Raw genomic sequence first — 17936 nt, forward strand, 5'->3', positions numbered from 1 at the left:
ATGATTGATTAACAATGATATTAATGTATTTAATATTTGATTGAAAATATGAGAATATATACAATGTAATTGTAATTGAAGACTACGAAATGGAAGCACAAAACAATTTGTAAACCAACCAACACACTGTATGTATATATATGGATTATGGCTTGATGTTTTTGTTTTGTTTGTCTATGTTTGTCTTAAAAACCAATAAAAATTAAAAAAACTTACAATATAATCCCATGGTGTCTCATTTTTCCAATGCATGAATATAATACTCACTGCTGTTATGACATGTAATATTAAATACATTCTTTTCTTATCTAATTTTTCTGATATTACACCTAATTAAAACAGTTTAGATTTAAAATCTACATGTTTCCCTATCATCTTTTCTAGCCACCTGTGTATCTTTGTCCAGAATTTTTACTTTAACACAAGTCCACCACATATCATAAAATGTACCTGTTTTTGGTAACATTTCCAACATTTGCTAGACAAATTTTTAAACATTTTAGCTAACCTAGCAGGTGGTAAATGCTATCTTATATACTATTTTATATAAGTTTTCTTTATTTTAAGAGGTTGCCATTGTTAATTTATAGTTCCTTTCCCATAAATATTGCCATTTATCTAGTTCGGTTATAGCCAAAGTTTTTTCCCCATTGTACCATCGTGTCTTTTATTTGTTCATTTCCCATTTTCAAATTTAGTAAAAAATTATATACCTTCTTAATTAGTTTTTCATCAGAGTTCAACAGTGTCTGATCAAATGGTGTGTCTAAGAGGAAAAAAGCGGCAGTTTGGTGGTGCTGAAAGGAAAGTTTACTCTCCTTCCCGATGGAATTAATAAGTGGACATAGAGAAACCTGTTTTTTTCAGGTAAAACTAGCTTTATGGGATAAGTCGGAAGGGAGAGGACAAAAAATATATTTATCTGGTTTGATTTTGTTGGAGGAGATGCCTTAAGGATTTGAAGACAGAAATAGAACTCCAATAAGGCTTCAAAATACAGATTTGGACTTTCTTTTTTCTTTTGTCTGATACTACCCCTGGAAGAGAAAGGGAGAATTTTGTCTTGGCTTGGATTGATTGAGGATTGTGGATTTTGGGATTGTTTTACTTTTTTTTTGAAATATCTTGGTTGGTGTAAGAAGAAAGAGGGAAAAAGAAAAGAAAAGAAAAGATCTATAATGGCTTTTTCTTTTGAGGAACTGAGGAAGAATATGAGCAAACAAAAGCAGCCGGTAAAGATGGTATGGAAAAAGCCTTCCTATTTTTAGAAATGGTGCTGGTTAACTATCAACAAACAATACAACAGATGAAGGCAGAAGAACAACAAGAAGAAGAAGATGAAGACGCCATCTTTAATGAATTCCAAAATTTAACTAAGAAAGAAGGAAGGAAGAAAGCGAGGAAAATGAAGGACTTAAGATCTAAAAAAACATTTAAGAAAGAGAAAAATAAGATGCAAAATAAATATAATGATAGTAAACAAAAGAAAAAGGGAACACAACAGAGAAGGGACGCCAGCAAGGCAGAGGCTAGAAGAAGGGGGTAGGAAGATTTGTTGGGGGAAGAAAGAAAGGGGAAAGGCGGGAGAAAAGCCACAAAGTTTTGAAATTAGATGGGAAAAGAGGAATTTTTTTTAGGGACAAAGGGTAAAGTACAATTTCCTTAAAAAGATTTTGCAAGGTACATAAGATGGTATTGTAACATCTGTATTAGAAATAGAAAATTAGAATGGCTTAAGAGTTAATAAGAAATTAAAATGTTGAAATGTTTAACAATGATTGATTTTAAAATGTAATAAAATATTAAAGGGAAAGGCAATGGGAATGTTATAAGATTTAATATTTAGATTTATTATTTAACTATGTATTTAATCATTTTGGATTTATCACTCTGTTTTTATTGTTATTAAAAGGATAAAATTAGTAGATAGAATGTACCAAGCAGAATCAGATTGGGTATTAGGTGTTATTTTAAATGTTAATCTAATTAATTTAGGGGGAGGATAGAAAGGCATCATACTCTGATTAGTGATTTCAGGAGAAATTTTTTTTTTTTTTATAAGGAATGAGATAGAGGATAATAAAGAATGGGCAAAAGATACAAATATAATGATTTAAATTAAGATGGATTAAATAAGATAGAATTATGAAGAGTGAAATGTGTGGAGAAGTTTATATAGAAGATAGAGAATGGTAAACAAAATAGGTAATGATATGTAAGATGAGCATGAATATAATTGAAGCCCATATAAAGAGAGGTACCTGGGGCCAAGTTACTTTCCTAAAAGATTTTTATATGTTTGTTTGTTGTGTGTTTATGTTTTTGAGAGTATTAATAAAACCTTGTAGAAATACAAAATGAGAATAATGGTAATCAAGTCAGAAAGAAATAGATGAAATAATAATAGTGAAATTGAATAAGAGTAAAAGAAAGTAAAAGAAATTGGATAAGAGGTATTTTTATGCTCATATGGAAATGGCTTAAAATAGAATTGTATTGTATAAAATAAGGTTTTATCTGACTTGTAAAATTTATAATGGATGATAAACAATTTTATAAAATTTGGGATCTATCAATGGTTAGACAATAAAACATGGTAATGAAATATGTAGATTCTTAGAAAATAATAAATATATAAAGATGTATTCTTTTCTTATTATATCTGCAAAATGATTGTAGGATAGATTTGAGATGATAATATAAACTGTCATAAAACAAATTATGGATTATTTCATAAAACATGAATAAATAAAAGTATAGTCAAATGATTGATTAACAATGATATTAATGTATTTAATATTTGATTGAAAATATGAGAATATATACAATGTAATTGTAATTGAAGACTACGAAATGGAAGCACAAAACAATTTGTAAACCAACCAACACACTGTATGTATATATATGGATTATGGCTTGATGTTTTTGTTTTGTTTGTCTATGTTTGTCTTAAAAACCAATAAAAATTAAAAAAAAACTTACAATATAATCCCATGGTGTCTCATTTTTCCAATGCATGAATATAATACTCACTGCTGTTATGACATGTAATATTAAATACATTCTTTTCTTATCTAATTTTTCTGATATTACACCTAATTAAAACAGTTTAGATTTAAAATCTACATGTTTCCCTATCATCTTTTCTAGCCACCTGTGTATCTTTGTCCAGAATTTTTTACTTTAACACAAGTCCACCACATATCATAAAATGTACCTGTTTTTTGGTAACATTTCCAACATTTGCTAGACAAATTTTTAAACATTTTAGCTAACCTAGCAGGTGGTAAATGCTATCTTATATACTATTTTATATAAGTTTTCTTTATTTTAAGAGGTTGCCATTGTTAATTTATAGTTCCTTTCCCATAAATATTGCCATTTATCTAGTTCGGTTATAGCCAAAGTTTTTTCCCCATTGTACCATCGTGTCTTTTATTTGTTCATTTCCCATTTTCAAATTTAGTAAAAAATTATATACCTTCTTAATTAGTTTTTCATCAGAGTTCAACAGTGTCTGATCAAATGGTGTTTGTCTTTTATAAAAGCCATACTTTTTCATATCTAAATCATCTCTAGATTGTATTTGCAATTGAGGCACCATGATAATGCCCTGGTCTCATAATTCTTGCTTAGATTTTAATTTCCCTTCAGTGTCCAAAATATCTTTACATGTCCTAATTTCTTCGAACTTGGGTATGTAAAGGCTTCTATCATTGAGAGCCATTCTGGAATTTTCAAATATATTTTAGGTTTTATTTTTTCCTATACAGATATTAGTAAGTTTCTTATGTAGTGATTTTGAAAATATCTATGGATTTTATTCTTCTCATACCATAAGAAGGCATGCCATCCCAGTAATAAGTCATGTCCTTCTAGATATAACAATATCTTGTCTCTGAGATTTATCCATTCCTTTAACCATGTTATCACATGTTGTATTTCCCTTATTGTTATAGGTCCATTCAAAATTTGTTTCTGATTCTCTGGTCCTTCATAAATTTTATGTAAATATTACCCCACCATTTCTAAGAACTTTACAAAAAGTAGAATAATATTGACGAAAGTTTTTGTCTTTTTGCATTGTGTTATGACAGTATTTCCTCCTTGTAACTTAATATCACTTTATTTCCTTTTTCTTTTTCCAGCTTATATGCCAAATATTTCCTTGATTTATTAGCAAACTCAAAAAAAATTGTTCCACATAATTCATCTTTATTTCCATTCCTCTCACTGTTAACAGATAGTTGTGACATTAAATATCCTTCCCTCATATGTCCCTATTATGGACAGAATCCATAAGGGATTTGCAAGAATTCATACATAAACCACTGCTGCATTTGACAGTCATGCTGTCCTGCCAACTGTATGGGAGAGATTCTGATAAGGACAATATTTCCTGCATGTTGAAGTATTCAAGATGTAGCAATACACATTAATAGCCTGTTCTAACATTCTTGAAATATTCAGCCAGCAGAGGACAGTGCTAATCTGAACATCCAGTGTGCTAAACCTTTAACACTTTAATATGATTAAAACAGTTGGATATATCTGCCTAATAAAATTGCAGGCGTTAAATCATGTGAGTTCTTTGTATTTCATTATTGAAATTACAAAAAAGTCTGTTCTAGGCTATTTTTTTTTCCTTTTCATTCAGAGAAGGGGCCAGCTGAATGTTAGGCTTCATGCTTATCTTGATGGCGTATGAACTTGTTAAGTATTTGTTATAAATTTAATTTTGCTCAGATTGTTTTTTCCCCGAGGCAAATGCATTTAAAGCTTTCTGTCATATGTAGTATACTTATTTTTCTACAATTAAAGAATTGTCACATAATAAGAGCCAATGTATTAAAGTAAAATAGGAACTGTTTCCAAATGCTTATGTAAACAGAATGGTAACATTGCAAGCAAGCAATGTTAATATATATTTATAATATAATAATATGTCAATATAAAGGAGCCTTAAGTTAAGTTAACCGGCACATGTTTTGACTTTAAATCAGCTTTTATAAATGATATAAAAGAGTGGAAAGAACAGGGCTGGAGCATGGGTTTAAAAAGATATATCTGTGATAATATTCTACACAAACCAAAGGCAAAATAGCAATATAGACTATAATTGTTATCGTACTGTGGTCTATCAAGAACTCTATTCCCAAAGCTGTATTCTGCTGAGGGATGCGTTTCCTGCAAATTGGGAAAGGCCCAAAGCAAACATCAGGTATGGCCAAAGTCAGAACTAAATTTGATCATCATGCTTGATGCTCCTTTTTTGGGAGGGGGAGGTATTTTCTGGCACCCTCATTTTCTCCATATATTTCTCTTTGCCCTGAAGACTGCCAGAGAACGACACATTATTCGTGCCAGAGGTCTGAATTAATACGGTGCCAAAGTTTGCCTTGCAATTTCTCCAAAGTTTTGCTCTCCAGGGAAGGAGGCTTCTGTTTTGTTTTGTTTATCTTATTCTCAGGCTGCTCAAGAATTCTTTCAAATTTCTCTGATTGATATGCTTTGGAGCTGACTTTACTCAAATTGAAAGCTGCTGGTGAGGTATTTTTTTGTTTTTTTTTCCCCTGAGGGAGGTCTCTCCCCTCTTCTGGCACGTCATTTGTTGCTAGCATTTCCCATCTGAAAAAAACTTCATGGAAGGAGATCCCACATGCTGCCTTCCTTTGGGGCTTAATGAAGTGTGAGAAGCCTCTCTTTTTTTTTTTTAAAGGAATTTTGAGAGCTAATTCTCTTTCATCAGGCGAAAGGTACTTCCATGACAGCTTTTGCATTGCTTCTGAATCAGCTGTGGACCTCTGCACTCATTTGTTCTCTGGTTTTGGCAGTGTTTCTTATTCTGCTGCAATTTACTTGAGAGCCAATCTGTTTTAGTCTTTGCAATGCTGCCGCCTGCTCTTTAGAGTTAACCTGTTTTCCGTAAATGGAAAGTCCAGCCTTAACTATGTCTCCGGACACCCAAATGGCAGCCATCTTTCTTTCTCTTCTTCCCTTCTTCCCTTCCTTCCTGCTCTCTTTTGCTCTCACTCTTCAGTATCCTGGCACTGTTCATAAACTTTGCTTGGTATATAATTTCTCCATATGCTGTGACCCCCATTAAATGTGAATATTGGTCACATTTTTACCATTTGTAATTTGAAATGGTCACTAAATGAGGTAGTAGGTAAGTGAGAACTACCGTGTTTCTCATATAATAAGGCCGGGTCTTTTTTTTTTTTTTTTTTGAGCCCCGAAAAAATGGCTAGGCCGTCTTTTCGGGGGGTGACTTAATTCCCCCCCCCTTGCATCTTCGGGCGGGCAGGTGGCGACAGCTTGGATGTTGACCTCGGCGTTGGTGGGGCACTTCGTATCGGGGTCAACGCAGGCAGCACCATATCCGGGTGTGCAACAAAAGTACTTCCTCACGGCAAGCCCCACCACCATTTCCCCCCAATTCGCATGTTTTAATATAGGCCTTAATTTGGGGGGAGGGGCTTAATTTCATTTCATGCCTATAAAACATGCTGGGACTTTCTATTGGGGGAGGCCGTATTGTTGGAGAAACAGGGTACCTTTAAAAAGATCCACTCTTTCCATATATGGTCTTTAAGAGCTGGAGTTAGGCTTATTAACCTGATAATCTTAAACCAACAAGTCTAGGAATAGTTTCTAATTTCTTCCCCAAAACCTGATCTTTGAAGTTCTGCTGTCTGCATTCTGCGACTTAGTTTCTGATTTCAACTATGTTAACCTTTCCTCCTATACTTCAACTTCTTTACAACTTACTGAGAAGGGTAATACACTTAACTATTATTATAGGCAACTGATCTCGCAGAGACAGCTAATAGGATGTCCTGATTTGATCCTGTTATTTATGAAGTTTTAATTATTTTATTTTTTCATTTATTGATAAATTTTATTTGCTGCCTATCTCTGGGCTGCTTTTTAGCCTACCTTGGAGAAGCTAAATATCTTAAGCCCCAATAAAAGGTAATAGCAGTATGGTAGCTTTTGCTTCAGAAGCTAACCGAAGCAGGTTCAGCTCTGTTTAGAATAGAATATAGAACATAGTTGGAAGGGACCTTGGAGATCTTCTAGTCCAACCCCTGCTCAGGCATAAAACCCTAAACTATTTCAGACAAACGGCTCTCCAATCTCTTCTTAAAAACTTCCAGTGTTTCAGAATTCATAACTTCTGGAGGCAAGTTGTTCCACTGGTTAATTGTCCTGTCAGAAATTTTCTCCTTAGTTCTAGGTTGCTTCTCTCCTTGATCAGTTTCCATCCATGGCTTCTTGTTCTGCCCTCAGGTGCTTTGGAGAATACATTGACTCCCTCTTCTTTTTGGCAACCCCTGAGTTATCATGTCCTTCTTTTCATTAAACTATATCTAGTTACTAGATAGACCCAATTCCAGCAGCCATTTTTATGTTTTAGCCTCCAATCCTCTAATCATCTTTGTTGCTCTTCTCTGCACTCTTTCTCGTCTCGACATCTTTTTTTTACATCTCGGTGACCAAAACTGGATGCGGTATTTCAAATGTGGCCTTACCAAGGCATTATAAAGTGGTATTAACACTTCATATGCCATTCATTCTATCTCTCTGTTAATGTAGCCTAGAACTGTGTTGAGTTTTTGGGCAGTTGTAGCACACTGCTGGCTCATATTTAAATGATTGTCCACTTAAATATGAGCCATCAGTTGTAGCACACTGCTGGCTCATATTTAAATGATTGTCTACTTAAATATGAGCCATCAGTTGTAGCACACTGCTGGCTCATATTTAAATGATTGTCTACTTAAATATGAACCATCAGTTGTAGCACACTGCTGGCTCATATTTAAATGATTGTCCACTTAAACATGAGCCATCAGTGTGCTACAGCTGCCAGAAAAGCCAACATAGTTTAATACTTATATGGAAGGCCTCTGTGTCAAACAAGAATTGTAGACTAAAAAATATTTACAAAGGAGGCAATGGCATCTTGCTTCTATACTGTTGTCAAGAAAGTGACACAGAGATATCTATGAAGTTACTTTTTGAGGAAAACTTGAACAAAAGTTTACCCAAGAGGCAGTAGTTTCTCATGAATAAATCAAACTAATCTTGCCATAGCAGCTTTTCTTCTTCCCCTTAAAATGGAGTTGATCCAACAATAAAGAGGCCCGTATACCGTCTTTAGTTTATGAACTGTTTCAACTATCATTTATTGTGGATAGAAACAACTAAATATAGCTTACCAAAAGACATAATTAAAACTGAAAAAAAAATTATTCAATTGTCATTGTAGTCTCAGGATTGCAGCAAGCTACAAGACTAAGAATATCCCTGAAGACAGAAATAACAGTATTGAAATAATTTATCTCCATTCTTAACCTTTTTGATGCTTAATGTTTAGATTGCTGCTGATCATTTCACAAAGCTGGTTGAAATAAAGTGAAGTGTATTTACTTATGAAATAAATGTATTTCCCAGTAAAAGGATAGGAGGGAATTCCTATTACAGTGTGAATCCATAATACGGATTTCTTCCCTCTGTGATATATTTCCATCGAAATAACCGTATTAATCATTATTTCTTCAAGAGGATAAAGGCATATCTATAATCAGTGGCTTTTCACTTGAGGTACATTAATCTGCAAGTAAGATATATTAGTCTCTGTAAAATCAGAATATATATATTTGTATTTATTTTATGCACCTCTTCCATCAAAGCTGAAGTATTTACCTGAATGATTAAAGAATGCACATCCCTTTCTAACAAATGTTTGGAAGCAAGCCCATCTTCAGATGTAATCAAGCAGCAGTGATGGTCCCAGGGGTTTCCACAGAACTGGAAAATGAGAAAAGCAGTGGCACACTTTTACAAAACCAACTCCCTCCCTTTTAAACACATCTGTGATGTCCAAAGGCATGTGCAAAAAAATGCAGCCTTGTGTAACAACAATGTAGTCATTGTCCCTCGCCCCATCCCCTGCATTTCTCCTATTCCCATACAAAATAGAAGGACCAACTCAGGATAAGGTTGGGAATAGGCAAAATGGAGAAATGCAAACAAAAAAATGAACACTGGTTTCGGCCTGCTTCTCTGCTCTTCCCTGTTTTCAGCAATTTACTGAATTAGAGACAGACTAAAGAAAAACTGCTAGAAGGTGGGGGGTTTTTTTAATGTCTCATTTTCACACTTCTTTCTCAGGTAACGTTGAAATCTGTCCCCTCAATTTTGTTTATGTCTGATAACGGCATAGTGATAATATACTTGCTTAATATCCATCATGACTACTACATTGACCCTGGCTTCCTAAATTCTATTCAAAATTTTCTGCAGCTTATTTGCTTAGATGAAGTACTGATTCCTTATGGACTTTGGCATTCAGATCTGAATGCATTCTGCCCAGCACCTTTCTCCAACCCTTAAGCTGCCTTGCTTTAAGCTGGCAAGTCAAGGTCGGGCAAGACAAGCCTTTGTTTCATCTTCTCTTCTCTTATTCAAGGGTTTCTTTTCTTTGCCAGCATAACTTGGCTTCATTCTGATAGCATCTGCCTGTGATTAAGGACAGATAAAGTTGGGACAGACTGCTGGCTCACTGGCCTTTTAGTTTTAATTTGTGTTATTGATATTGACTTTGGATCTTGCCAGAGTTACTTTCATTTGAGGACGATCTTCTGGGGAACCTGTTCCTATGGTAACAAACAGTGTGCGTTGTAATAAAGCACACTACTGATGAAATAAATAATAATAATGGATCTTGCTTCCTTTAAAAGTATTTTGTTCTATTCATTCAGAGTATCAACGGGCAAGATTCTTAATAAGGGCTTAAATATTACACATTTCAAAATTGGAAATACAGGTGTGGAGAGGATACTTTTGTTTCCCCTACTTCCAGACTGTATATTAGAACTTGCTTCTAAAAGAATAATTTTCATTAGCTCAGAACTCAGGATTCCCACAGAAGCAAGGAAATCCACTGCAGATGGTTCTCGTTTACAAAGTTCACTTAGTGACCTTTCAAAGTTACAACAGCACTAAAGAAAAGTGACGTATGACTGTTTTACACACTTATGACGCTTTCAGCATCCCTATCATCATGTGGTCAAAATTCAGATACTTGACAACTGATTCATATTTATGACAGTTGCTGTGTTCCAGGGTCCTGTGATTATCTTTTGACAAGCAAAGTCAATGGGGAAGCTAGATTCACTTAACAACCATGTTACTAACTTAACAACTGCAGTCGTTCACTTAAGAACTGTAGCAAGAAAGATTGTAAAACGGGGCAAAACTCACTTAACAACTGTCTCGCTCAGCAATAGAAATTTTGGGCTGAATTGTGGTCGCAAGTCAAGGATTACATGTATAGGAAGGGGCAGAATGTGAGCTCAGCCATCATACAGACCAAAAAAGGAGGGGTCTAAGAAATCTGTCTGTAAAACTCTTACAGAAACAGTTCATTCTCCACCTTGACTATTTTGGTTTTATAGAAGTTATCAACATAAAAGTGACAAGATTTGCACTTGGATAGGAAACAGAAAGGATTCATATTTCAGTCCTGGACTCTGTCCAGAGGACTAGAATCACTCCTAGATATGACTTTTAACCTTCATCCTTCATTTACCTAAACATATAGACAAATGTTGTTATTCATGGAGAATCTCCACATGTGTCAGAATCCATATTACACAAAGTGTACTGCTTATAATGATATCTATCTTCAGTTGTAGGTCTTCCACGTTCTATTTTTATACTTTGGATTTGTTGGTTCTTATGTTTATTGTATAATGTTGTAAGAGATATCAATGATGGCAGCTCTCATATTCACTTTGGTTTTGGTATGGTGGGGCTGAATTTAAAAAAATTAAATATGTCTGAACTAATTACTTAGAATAAAATAGAAGTCTTTATTGGCCAAGTGTGATTGGACACACAAGGAATTTGTGCAAATGCTCTCAGTGTACATAAAAGAAAAGATACATTCGTCAAGAGTCAAGAATCATAAGGTACAGCACTTAGTAATAATCATAGGGTACAATAAGCAATCAAATCATACTAGGAAACAGTCCATATAAATCGTAAGGATACAAGTGACAAAGTTACAATCGTACAGTCGCAAGTGGGAGGGGATGGGTGATAAGGAGTGATGAGAAGATAAACAGTAATAGTAGTGCAGACTTTGTAAATAGTTGGACAGTGTTGAGGGAATTATTTGTTTAGCAGAGTTCAGGAAAAAAACTGTCCTTGTGTCTAGTTGTTTTGGTGTGCAGTGCTCTATAGTGTCATTTTGAGGGTAGGAGTTGAAACAGTTTATGTCCAGGATGTGAGGGTTCTGTAAATATTTTCATAGCCCTCTTTTTGACTCGTGCAGTATACCTGTCCTTGATGGAAGGCAGGTTGGTAAAATTGTTTTTTTTCTGCAATCCTAATTACTCCCTGAAGTCGGTGTCTGTCCTGTTGGGTTGCAGAACCAGACGGTTATAGAAGTGCAGATGACAGACTCAATAATTCCTCTGTAGAACTGGATCAGCAGTTCTACAGTTCTCTTTTATCATTTTTTTTTTCTACAATTAAAGGAAATGGCTAGTCTTTTCTGTTCTTTTTGTAATAGCTTTCAAAAGGGACACGCTTGACTTATTAGTGGCAGAGGGCCACAGCCAAATTATTTATTGCTCCAGGGGGTGGGGGAAGTAATAAATGTAACTTAATTGAAATTAAATTATAACAAGATATTTTAGTGCCATTTGAAAAGAAAGAAAGAGAGACAACCAGAAGAGAGGTGAATGAACTCATTTACTGTATAGTGGCGATGGGTACACCATTTGAAGATCTGATGGACCTGAATAGGGGCAGATACTAATGGAGAAAATCTATTTTGTGCTGCTAAAGTTTACTCTTTATGACACATTGTCCATCAATTAAGTAAATTTAAGGAGTGCCCTGGAGAACATACGCTGAGATCTCAACTGGTGGACCCACGTAGTTCATTTTCATTTTTAATTAATGCTTAGAGCTGCTCACCCTTTTTTTTCCTTCTCTTCTAGCAACTGTTCTCCAGGCACAAGGGACAATTGCTCATTGCAGCTCAGCCCTTCAATTCAGTTTTGAGCTTCTTATGTGGCCATTTCTCAACTGTCTTCTAACCAGATACAGTGAAAAGCAGGTCATTTATTTTGCAATCAATCCCTTCACTGTCAAGTTGGGAGTTCACCTAGGTTATCTTCTTTGTGGTTTATCCCCTAAGTATGCAATTCCTTCTGAAAAAGCATCAGGCTAAGAGATCATGGCAGGTAAGAAATCTTTCTATTTAATCAAAATTTGGTTGTGTTAGTTGGTCTGACAGTTCAGTTGGAAGGAGGGCTGCTTTTGCTGAATTTGATATAGTATTTTTAATGGCACATTAAATTGTCTCTGCTGGGGATTTTATTTACAGCATTGATCATTAGGCATCCTGAGCCCCATTTGTTGGAGAGAAAGAGAAGATATAGTTCCCAAAAAATGAAATTTACCTTGAGTACATTCCTCCACTATCAAACATAATTATGTATCAAAGTCCATTTCTTCCAATGTTCTAGAACATCTTCATATCTTCTCTTCTAGATGGTCTATGCCAAATGCAGTGGGTCTTATTAATGTAGCTTCTACCCTTTCCTCAATGATTGAAGTAGTAGCACTCTTGGCATGACATGTGGTTATTTTACATCTGTTCATGGGAATGGTTACATTGGCTTAATTAGCTCATGACTTTGCTTTCGGCCCTGCTTTGTTTATATTGTTGGAGTGAAATTACCAACTGGTTCTGGCATAGATTCTTATTTTACCCTCAGATAAATGTCGAATATGTTATCACTAGGGGTGAGGTTCACATTTCTTTATAATAAAAAAATCTAAGAATCAATTAGCGGTCAAATGTGGCTGAACTATTGTAGAACCCTTTGTTGTATAAAGGAAAAAGTTTGGTCATGGGGATTAATTTTGTGCTTGTTGCACAATTGCACACATGGCTTCAACAACGAAATAGAAATCAGTGTGTTTTAAAACTCTGCAATATACGCCAAGAAAGCTGGGGGGTGGGATTCCTGAAAATGCCACTTGTCTCTTTTGTGTGGTAACTATGGAGCCAAAGCATATCTCCACAATGGACCTTTTGTAGATGGTATCTGCTGAGTGATCATGGACTTGGTGGGCATGGGAACTGAACAGAAGCCACCTTCCTAACAACCTTTCTTCAGCTCATGAATGATGCACTATGGCAAAAACATTTTTCAGGAAGCTCCAGCTTCTCTGCCTGGGTGACAACACCTGTTTGCAAAGTCAGAATGAAGATTCATTAGACTAGCAAATCTCAGGGGATAGGGAAAACGGGTATAGTTTTTAACAACTTTTAGAAATCATTTATCCCAAAAAAGACACAGAAAGTTTGCCTCTGCGTGAGAATCTTTTTGTCTCATTTACAGCATCTCTTTTGTTCTGCATTGCAGTCCCAAGATCACTACATTGACACTAAACTCAAAACCTGGAGATACAACACAACAGAAAATGGTTAATCTTGGGTTTAAAGAAATGAACGGCAAGGCTTGCTGTGATCATCTGCTAAGTTACTTGTGTTTCATCAGTTTCTGGTCTTGCCAATGTCTGTCAGTGCCTGCCAAGGAATATGGCTCCTTCTTTTGTGCTGTAAAAAAAAGCAATTGTAACTTCATCCTCTATTCATCAGCAAGGAATGACAGTTTTCATGGACCTGTGTGATGGATGCTAATTTCTAGGAGTAGCTGCTGATTATGCTTTAAAGGAAATTACTTATACAAAGGCCAGAAGAAATAAAGAAATTTTGAAAAAAAAACCACATCTATAATTTAGCAGCCAGTGTTGGCAAACTATTGGCATGGAGATATGGATATAGGTATAGAACAACTCTGTAAAATGGGACAGAGGAAACAAAAGAAGACATTTCCTTCTAGAAATCAACATAGATTTAATGGCCATGTATTTCTATGCATGTTGAATGTTTATAAAACAATTTCTCTAAATTCAGTTTCTTTTTTCTCATGTAAGGAAAAATAAGATTACATTCTGAGACTTCAGCAATATAAACTTTGACTTCTTAAAATAGTCACAAAAGTGTCTAGTTCTAAAGGTTTAAATTAATAACTTGGCCAATAATCATTCCATTCTATTCTTCATTGGTTAAAGTATCTCAACTACTGGGCCATTTTGAGCACCAGATTCTGACAAATGAACACATAGAATTAAAGAAAATGGAGGAATGGAAATTATGTCTTTTGAGTGAGAGATGCTTCGTCTTGAGAAAAAACAGACACAGGATGGCATGATTGCACTCTTCAGTTACTTGAAAAGATGTCACAAAGGAGATCAAGGGGTTTGTTCCATGGTGTTCCAAAGTACAAGTCAACACTTCATGGCTTTAAGTAAAGGGAAGGATGATCCTGGTTCAATGCTAGAAATATGTCTTAAGCACACAAGGTGTTTGATATTGGAATTAGGGCGTTCTGAGCCGAGCCCCTCTCCACTGTATTCAGCTGGAGGCTGGAAGACTTTTTTGGGATACTTTACTTTGGATGCTTGCACTTAAGCAAGGAATTAATACTTGGAGAGCAGTCTTTTGGGCTATATCCTCTGGGATCCCTTTCGTTTGTTTGTTTCTATCACAGTAACCAGGGCTTCTCGACTGCTACCATATCACAATGATCCTGGATTGGCTCTTAATAACTTGTTCCTGCTCCCTGTGGGCATGGAAGCTTTAATTTAATTGTCTCCTTATTTCAAAACAGCTTATTAGAGTAATTACACTTCCTAAAACTGCCACTGAGATATTCTGGTTATAAAATAAACGCTGAACCAGGTGAAATAATTAATTTGGGATGATATAGAGGAAGTAAACTGGAAAGTTCCTGAGTTTATACAAGACTGGAAGAAAGGATAAGAAAGCTTTCGCTGCGCGTCTTGTCTTCTCCATGATCTCAGAATTCAAGCTATGATTAATAACAGTATTTTCAGCTATGAAGATAAATGCAACACCATTCGTTTAAATGGACTTTCCTTGCATCTTGGAAGGTGAACATCAGGCAGTCAAGACAAACAACTTAAGTCAAAAGGACGTCAATAAGAATCCTATAAAAAGCATGGCTAAAGTAATTATTCAGAAAGCATGATACCAAGACAGGGTAAGAGCATTTATTGTGCTACTTTTGTTAAATCCACAAATCAGAGCGTGAGTAATATAGAAGTACAAATAAAACAAAACAATGGATTATTCTTTAAGCTCACTGAAGGAGAATGAAGTGTGAGCAACTTCAAAAGCCACTAAAATACAAATATCACAGTTACAATGGATGACTGGAGCATATAATAGAGACAAATAAATCACAGCTTCATAAGGGATTACAGACAAAGCAATGTTTGATGATGATGCTAAATTTAAACATATTAATTCTAATTGTTAATTATCTGAAGTACCATTATATAACATGTTGGAAAAACAGCGTAGCCTTAATATAAATTGTAATGGAATCCATGGCAAAATGAAATAACACTGTGTATTATCCCATGTGATATTATAGAGGCATATCTTCTGATATTATTTATTTATGTGCTTATAACTTATCAAGGCTTTAAGAAGAACCTTAAGATTTATTCTGGTAATATTCTTGATTGGAATCTCTCTCACACACATGCATATGCACAGTGTTTGCAAAAAAGCATAACTTAAGCATGCTCTTTTGCAAACATTGTGCATATGCATGTGTGTGAGAGAGATTATTTGCCTGTGTGTGAGAGAGGTTATTTTTCTCAATCCAATATTTTGTACTCATACAATATGCAGAACCATAATCACTTTGGTTGCATTTGGGGTTGGCTAGTCTGTAGTTCAGTAACCATGTAAACAGTTTTACTGAAAAATTTGGCATAAATATCTCAGTGAACAACTCCTTTTTTATTATTTGTCCTCTTTGAAAAATAATTTAAAAGCAAATTTATTGTAGCATTTCTTGAACTTCAGAGAAGTGACTAGGGACCCATTGGTTGGTCTTAAGATTGCCTATTATGAATGGCATCCTGGAAGGACGACCTAGGGAAATGCAGTTCTGCAGCTTTTCGAGTGACATCATCCGCCAGAATGCCAGGTAACTAATGGAATGCCCTTGGCCTGATAAGCATCAAATTTCACTTGGTGTCTCATATGAACATGTTCAGTGTGTTTCACTGCCAGGAAATTAAGCAGAACAGACCTCTTTGAGGGAGATGGGCAGTTCAGGAATGTGAAAAATAAAAATAAATAAACTTACTTCCAAATAGCTATATCTAGGATTATACTACCAAGCCATGCCTACAGAACCAGTAGTAATTTTTTTTGAATCCCACCACTGCTCTGAGGCTATTTCTTCTTCAAATATTGGTGAAAACAAAACCCACCTTGCAACCATTTTTGTGCTCGGAAAGGAGAGTATTAACTTTATGGAATGTTTTTCGTGAGATTGCGATTCCTACTAGTACCTCTGGACAGCCCACTGCCATCTTCCACTTGTATGGCATGCCCAACAGGTCCCCCTCCTTGCCATGTGTTCCTTATCCCCTTATCCTCTCATCCGGGACATCAGCTCTTTGAACTATTACCATCGAGAAGGAGATTTAGGGTATTAAGAACAAGGACGACCAGATTTAAGAACAGTTTTTATCCAAGTGCAGTTTTGAGTTTGAATGCAGGGTCATCAGATTTTTGTGGAATTAAATGGCTGAGAGTAATGGGGTATTTACATTTTTAAATTGCATAGAGATGATTGTATGGTTGGTTGTGTTTAGTTTAATTTTTTTCTTTTTAGTGGTGTTTGTCCAGTTTTTACTTTGTGGAAGAGCACCTCATTTCGTTGCACCCGCTTGCGAGTGTAATGACAAATAAATTCTTATGTCTTATGTCTTAATCCGCCTATTGCAAAACCCTCATTCTCAGCCAGTCTCATTTCAGAGGTGCAGCAAAAGGAATGCTATAGAGACAATAGTTTTCCAGTACTTTTCTTTAGTCTTAAGGAAAAAACAAAAGCACATTGCTGGGTGTGTAGAAAAGAGCTTTAAATTTTAATATTTACTTATCAGTTTCATCTTATGACTATCAAAGAACTATTGAATCATCACCTGATTGACTCATAAAGACAACATAGCACTTGTCTAATTTCCTGCCTCTCCTAACCAGATTGTTCATTCTTGCAAGTTTGAATCTGCCTTGAAACGATCACTGTATCTAGTCAGAATACTTCTACCTTTTGCACTTTTTCCCTCTCCCAGAGCATAAATACCTGGTTCTTTATGGTAGCTCATGGCAATTGCAAAATTATAGCAGAAGCAAAAGGAAAATAGCCCCCTTAGCTCTCAGGACAATCCCATAAGTACTATTTTTAGGAGACTGTAGTACGCAATTTACTTACCAATTTACTTAAAATAGAGGAGAACCTAGACTTCTGAAAAAATAGCAATGGGTGGGCAACCGCAAACAGAATTGCTTTAGGAACTGCAACAGTTAAGGGGTGGAACTGAGAAAGTTTTTGAAGTCTCTTATCAGTCAACTGGATGAGAATGCTGATTAGTTCTTAGTGATCTAAGCATTTTCCCTACATGCCAAGGCCTGCAGGAGTTAAGAAGATTGTGCACAATAGAATCCTGTTGCCTTTCAACTTTGCATCTCTGTTAGATTTGTCTTCCAACAAAAACATTTAGTATGGCTATCCAAAGTTTGTCCATGCTAGTGTATTAATTCAGAGTATCTCAGCTAAAAGCATAATCACTCTGATTCCAGAAAGGAATTCTAAAGACAAAGATATGTGGAAATGTTTCTATCTAATTCATCCTTCTGTAACCTGTTGACAAAATCAAACATAGCTGGATACATTTGTGCATGTGTCACATATGTAGGTTGTAATCGCACAGCATGCTAGGTTTTAACCTTG

General features: G+C 35.3%; 1 long non-coding RNA gene across 1 annotated transcript in view; it reads right to left on the bottom strand.

The window, feature by feature from the left end:
- Positions 1-17936, bottom strand: part of LOC148130114 (uncharacterized) — a 91758-nt gene that overhangs the window by 35182 nt on the left and 38640 nt on the right. The gene's annotated exons all lie outside the window — the stretch shown is intronic.

The sequence above is a fragment of the Notechis scutatus genome, chromosome 6, assembly GCF_049901735.1.
Source record: "Notechis scutatus isolate UNSWTSFEM ecotype Mainland chromosome 6, rNotScu1.2, whole genome shotgun sequence".
NCBI lineage: Eukaryota > Metazoa > Chordata > Lepidosauria > Squamata > Elapidae > Notechis > Notechis scutatus.